General features: G+C 43.6%; 1 pseudogene across 1 annotated transcript; it reads left to right on the forward strand.

Annotated features, from left to right (window-relative positions):
• The first annotated feature begins 1,459 nt into the window (after positions 1–1,459).
• Positions 1,460–1,719, forward strand: LOC309831485 (V-type proton ATPase subunit e 1-like; annotated as a pseudogene). The gene has a single exon. The product of its transcript is annotated as a V-type proton ATPase subunit e 1-like (transcript).
• The last annotated feature ends 5,161 nt before the right edge of the window (positions 1,720–6,880 follow it).

Consider the following 6,880-nt stretch of genomic DNA (forward strand, 5'->3'; position numbering starts at 1 on the left):
GCTCCGCGGCATGTGGGATCTTCCCAGACCAGGGCCCGAACCCGTGTCCCCTGCATTGGCAGGCGGATTCTTAACCACTGAGCCACCAGAGAAGCCCCTCTTTTAATCATTAATTAATGAGGGAACTAATAAGGTGTTACAATCAGTTCAAAGAAGAATTCAATGAAGCCCAAGTATTAAAGCAATAAGGAATGCTAGAACAGATTTACAAATAGATGCAGAACTGGTCTATCCACAGGGTAATTGCATTCCACCAGCGCAATCAGTTGCATTCCACAGGATGCAATTCATTTCTGTGGACAAGAATCATTGGTTATGATCAGTTTTCCACAACTTAAAAAGTTATAAAATAGCTCAAAGACAATGAAAGATGAAGATAACCCTAAAGGGTATACTAGACAGACATTCTATTTGGCAGGTGGGGGCGGGGGGGGCGCTCATTTCAAAATCTTTCACAGTGTTTACTGGCACCACAATATCATATTGTCCTTCTTGAAACATCTTCCTTTGCTTCTGTGCCAGCCCCATCTCTTGATTTTCCTCTTTCTTTGCCACTTTCTGTATCTCAGTCTCTTCTATCCTCCTCTTCCTCCCATTTTCTCTATATGTTGGAGAGCCCCAGGGCTCTGAGCTCTCTCTTCTCTTTTTACACTCTCCCTAGTAGCATCATGTAACCCAAGAGTTAGTAAACTACAGTCCATGGGCCAAATCTGGCCTGCCACTTGCTTCTACAAATAAAGTTTTATTGGGACATAGTCATGCTCATTCATTCATAGATTACCTACAGCTGCTTTCATACTACAGTGGCAGACTTAAGTAACTATGACCGACTGTATGACCCACAAAGCCCAAAATATTTACTATCTGGACCTTCTGTTTGCCCTTCTGCTGGCAAACAGAAAACAGCATACCAATCCGTGATCTAGTCCTATGGCTTTCAAAACTTACATTAATGACTCCCAAATTTATATGTCCAAGCTGACCTCACCCCAGCACTCCAGACTTGTTAATACCACTACCTTCTCCATGTCTCCATCACCTATCTAAAAGCCACCTCAAACTTACCATGGCCACCCTCAATCCTGCTTCTCTCCAGAACTTCCCACCTCAGTAAATGGCACTACTTTCACCCAGTTGCTTAGGCCAAAACCCTTGGTATCTTCTTTTATTCCTCTCCCGTTTTCACACTCCACATCCTTTTTCATCAGAAAATTCTAGTTGCTCTGCCTTTATAATAGAGCTTGATTCTGAACACTTCTCTCCACCTCCACTGCTAACCTCTTTATCCAAACCATCATCCCTTGCTAGATTATGCAACATCCTCCTAACTGATCCCCTTGCTTCCTCCCTCGCCCCACACAGCAGGCAAGCGTTCCTGAAAAATATAATTCAAGTTGACACTTCCGGAGGGGACCAAAGTGAGGTGGCGGGGCAGGGACTGACACCTCCCGCAGCAACCATGGCGTATACTGGCTTCACAGTGCCTCTCGTCGTGATGAGTGTGTTCTAGGGCTTCCTTGGCTTCTTGGTGCCCTGGGTTCATCCCTAAGGGTCCCAACTGGGGAGTTATCATCATCATCATCACCCTCTTGGTGACCTGTTCAGTTTGCTGCTATCTCTTCTGGCTGATTGCAGTTCTGGCCCAACTTAACCCTCGCTTTGGACCACAGTTGAAAAATGAAACCATCTGGTAGGTACCTCAAACATCATTGGTCTTGAGGAAGAAGACCTGCTCGCCAGGGCTCAGTCATTGAGGTCACGAAGAGAACTCCTCTAGATGCAAAAGCACCTCCATACCCAGACCACCTTCCCTGACTTGCCTGCTTTGGCCGTCAGCTGCCTTAAACATTCACACCACATTTGAATATCTTATTCTAGAATGCAGTATTTTTTCCTGTCTCCTTCTTTACAATTTGATGAATGATGTGTCTATTTAATCTAAACTGTGCTGCCTCCACAAAATGTTTATGTACTCTTCCGAGATAGAAAGTACCATCCTTCTGAGAAATAATGTTACTGTGTCTCCTCGGATCCTGTGGGTTTGAAGGTGGCTGCTGCCTGCTCACAACATGAGAATGAGGGAAGCGTTTGAAAACTGTTATACACGGTAAGACTGCAGTGGGGCAGTCAGTAGGAGAACATGTTCAGAGGGAAAATCTGTCTCACCAGAATTATACCAAAAATATATACCAAAGTATATTTTCAGGATGAATTTCTTATTTCTGCCATCTTTTGGAATAAATAATTTTTCTGCTTTCTATGGGGAAAAATATATATATATAAATAAAATTCAGATCATGACACTCCCTTGCTCAGCAGCTTCCTAGCACACTTAGCATAAAATCAAAGTCCTTCCATGACCCTGGCTGCTTCTCTGACTCATCTCCTACCTCTCTTTCTCAACCACTCTTCACTCCGGCCACACTGGCCTCCTAGCTCATTCCTCTAACACAGCAAACACATCCCGGTCCCTGCACTTTACACTTGCTATTCCCTCGACTTCAGAACTTCTTTTTTTTTGTTTTTTCACTTTGACTTTCTTTTTATTTTTCAATTTAAGATTATGTCCCAAATAAAACAGCCACAACAATAAAACCAAACAGGGAATTCCCTGGTGGTCCAGTGGTTAGGACTCCACGCTCTCACTGCCAAAGGCCTGGGTTTGATTCCTGGTTGGGGAACTAAAATCCCACAAGCCGCAAAGCACGGCCAAAACCAAAACCAAAACAACGAGAAAAAAAAAAAAAACCACGCCCCGCCTGCCACAGTCTGGAAACTTTCCTGTAACTTTTATTTTCCCTGCTTTACTGAGATATAATTGACATATAACGTTGTGTAATTTTAAGGTGTACAATGTGATGACTTGATATATGTATAAATGGCAAAATTATTACTGTAGTAAGGTTAGGAAACACATCCATCACCTCACATAATTTTTTGGTGAAAACTTTTAAGATCTACTCTCTTAGCAACTTTCAAGTATACAATACAGTATTGTTAACTGTATTCATCATGCTGTACATTAGATCCCCATAATTTATTCATCTTATAACTGGTAATTTTACCCTTTGACCAGCTTCACCCATTTTCCCTACCCCTACCCCCACCCCCTGCCCCTGGTAACCACAAATCTAGTCTCTGTTTCTGAGTTCAATTTCCTCTACCTGAGACCTCTTTCCCCAAGAACCATATGGCCACTTCCTTACTTCAGTCAGGTCACTGTTCAAATGTTGCCTCTTCTGAGAAGATTCCTCTGCTCCTCCTCAAGTATCAGTCTTCATCACTCTCTAACCCCTTACCATGCCACCTTGTTTTATTTTTCTTCAACCTTATATATATATATGTATATATAACTACTATATTATATATATATATATATATTATCACTACTATAGAATATAATCTCCATGACGGCAGGAACTTTGACATATAGCAGGTGTGTTGAATGACTGAATACAGTCAGTATGTATTGAATGACTGAATGGACATAATCCAAACATAGGGAATAATGAAACAAAATTTAAGCAGTTTCCTAAGGGCACCAGTTTCTCCACAAATGAATGGAAGAAAACTAAAAGGGCCTGGCTCAAACATTACCCACCACTCAGACAAGTCTTGGGTTTTCCTAAAGAGGAGCCCACTAACAGCACACTTTCCATCTTAGAAATACAATGAGGTTATTTTAACACAAATACAGTGCAGATGTATTTCTGCCAGTGGGTGGAAGGGACATGGGCAGATAGGGAGGGGATAAAGGAAGGGGCCTAAGAGAAAACAGTGTTCGTGCATCCTTCTAAATCTAAGAGTAGTTGTTAGATTGGGTGACTTAGGGTCCCTGGCATGTGAGAAAATATTCTGATGTCCTGTGGTCCCACAGCCTCCAGATCCCAGCCCTCATCCCAATGTGGCCCGTCTTGTTCAATGTGGACCATCAACCATGCAAAGATAGATGGTTTCTGGGCTTCCCTGGTGGTGCAGTGGTTGAGAGTCCGCCTGCCAATGCAGGGGACACGGGTTCGTGCCCCGGTCCGGAAAGATCCCACATGCCGCGGAGTGGCTGGGCCCGTGAGCCGTGGCCGCTGAGCCTGTGCGTCCGGAGCCTGTGCTCCGCAACAGTGAGAGGCCTGCATACCGCAAAAAAAGAAAAAAAAAAAAAAAAAGATAGATGATTTCTGTTCTCATCACCTACCTATAGACTCCCCCAGCCCACTGCTCTCCCATAGCTCTAGCCCCTTATCCCAGCTCTCTACTGGACAACTCCACCCATCACGCCTCAGATTACCAGAATGACCTCTCTAAAATTCCCATGTAAATAGACCATGCCATCAGTAAAATCCTTCCATGCCCCCTGGCTTTCAGAATTGTTTCATCTCCTCAGCATGGCCTCCAAGGCCTTCCAGGACTGGATCCCTGCTTACCTCTCAAGCATCACTTCCAGTCATATCCCTCTTCTCCAGAATTGTAAGTTTCCATTGGATCCTGTGATGAGGGATGTTCATTCACACCACCATCCCTTTGCTCATGCTGTTCTTTCAGCCTAGAAATCCCCCCCCACCTCCCCAACTTACTGGCTAAATCAATTAATTCTTCGGGACACAGCTCAGGTGCTGCTTGATGTCTGATCCTTGATGACAATCAAATGAAGTTCCAAGTCCTTTCTCCAGTTTAAAAAAGGTGGAGTCAGAACAATCACTTAGTACCTGTGTGATCCTGGGCAAGTCATTTAACCTCTCAAAGTTTTCTCTTGTAGGTAATAATAGTGCCAACTTGGTTATGAGGGTTAAATGAGATCTGTGTCTCCTCAACTTTAGTATCCAGCCATGGGTGATCATCTTCATGATAATTTCCATATCTATATATCATGTTTATAAATATATTTTAAAATAAACTTTAAATTGACTAACATTTTAAAACTAATTTTAATATGCTGTTTTAAATATATTATATGTATTAAGCAGAAGTTAGTGCTGGAAACAGAAACCTCTCTAGGTATTTCAAGAAGAGAGGGATACAATAAAAGGGATTATATGCTTTCAATATTGTTGGAAGGGCTGGAGGAGGAGTCAGGGGCCACAGCTTGAATATTTGTTTCAAGGTCACACCACCATAGTTGCAGCCCAGAAGTCAGCAGGCTGCTGCAACTGCAGGTGCAGCTGCTGCCACCACTGTAGCACGACCGTCTCATGCCCACTTATAGGAGGAGGATTGAACTGGTAATGCTGCACAATTCCAAAAGATAATGGAGCCTATGTCATTGGCTACCTCACCTGATGTCCACTGAGAGAAGACAAATAAGGGATGAAGGAAGGGGTGGTCTAAGGAACAAAAATAATTCCGGTTTTTGATTACCTTCGCTGCTCTTATAATGCTCTTTTTTTTTTAAGATTTTTTTTTTGATGTGGACCATTTTTAAAGTCTTTATTGAATTTGTTGCAATATTGCTTCAGTTTTATGTTTTGCTTTTTTGGCCACAAGGCACGTGGGATCTTAGCTCCCTGACCAGGGATCGAACCCACACCCTCTGTGTTGGAGGGTGAGTCTTAACCACTGGACAACCAGGGAAGTCCCAATACTCTTCCTTGAAAGGGGCTTTTATTTCCTGACCCCCATCTTCCCTCTTCCTTCCCACCCCACCACCTCTATCCTGCTGCTTCCAACTGTCTTTCATTTCCTCAAGCAGCTGTAATTGGTCATTTGCTGTAGAAGCCTGGGAGACGGTTTAAGGGAGTGGATATTTGTAAGACTGGTCCTTCGCTTAATAAATACACGTTTTACTTGTGTCTGCTCTGTATGAGGAGGCAACATGAGTAGAAGCTATGATCCCTTACATAAAAACTTTAGATAGATAGATAGATAGATAGAGATATATGCTATATGCCAGATAGTATGCTAAGGCCTTAATGTTGGTTATCTCATTTACTTCTCACAGCTCTCTAAATCAATGCTGTTCTCATCTCCGTACTCAGATAAGAAAAATGAAACACCCAGAGAACAAGCAATCTGTTTAAGGTTGCCGAAGCTTGAGAGTTACAGAGCCAGGTTCCAGCCCAGCCCTGTACACTCTAAAGCTACCACTCATGACCACAACACTGGCACTGCTTGCTACAAAACGTGTGGGTTTTGCAGAGTTACCGTTGAAATGACTGGAGTGGAAATCTGGTGACTTCAAACCACAAGTCCCCTCAACCTCCATCAGAAATGCCCACAAGTTACTGTGCAGTAAGCCCCGGAAAACACCCATTTGGCCCTGTGTTCAAGTCAAAGTCTTTAAAACTCAAAGGAAGAAGTAATTTCTTCTGGGTGAGGCCTTTGAGGACAGGCCTCCAGAAGGATTTGACATTTGATTTCAGATTTGAAGGCTCAGTATATATGGCCGGGCAGAGGTGGGGTAGGGAGCATGCTCAGGTGGAGAAGATAGCCTGAGTAAAGATCCAGATGTAAAAAGTCAGGACCTGCGTGAGGCCATAGTGTGCAACACATGAGCAGATGGGATGGGAGCAGGCGTGTGTTGCACTCAGCCTCCTACCTGGCACACAGGAAATACTGGGCATGTCTTCCTGAAGGGCCTTAGAACACACCGTAAGAGCTCTGTAGTCGGACGCCTGGTCGTAAATATCTCCGCAATAAAAGCTGCGAGACCCTGGGAAAGGCACATCTCTCTAGTGTCACTGACTCATCAAAATGATTGAAAGTGACAGTCCTACTTCACCGGGCCATGGTAAGGGTCTAATGAGCTAAGTCCTGTAAAGTGCTCTAGTCATCGTTTCAGTTGCAAATAACAGCAAACCTAACTCAGAAAAGCTTAAGTAAGGAACGGACTTTTTGACTCATGGTAAAAGGCCGGACGTATAACTAGCTGCCTGCGTGGTGGGATCCAGAG

The sequence above is a fragment of the Grampus griseus genome (assembly GCF_964374135.1).
Source record: "Grampus griseus genome assembly, chromosome: 13".
Lineage (NCBI taxonomy): Eukaryota > Metazoa > Chordata > Mammalia > Artiodactyla > Delphinidae > Grampus > Grampus griseus.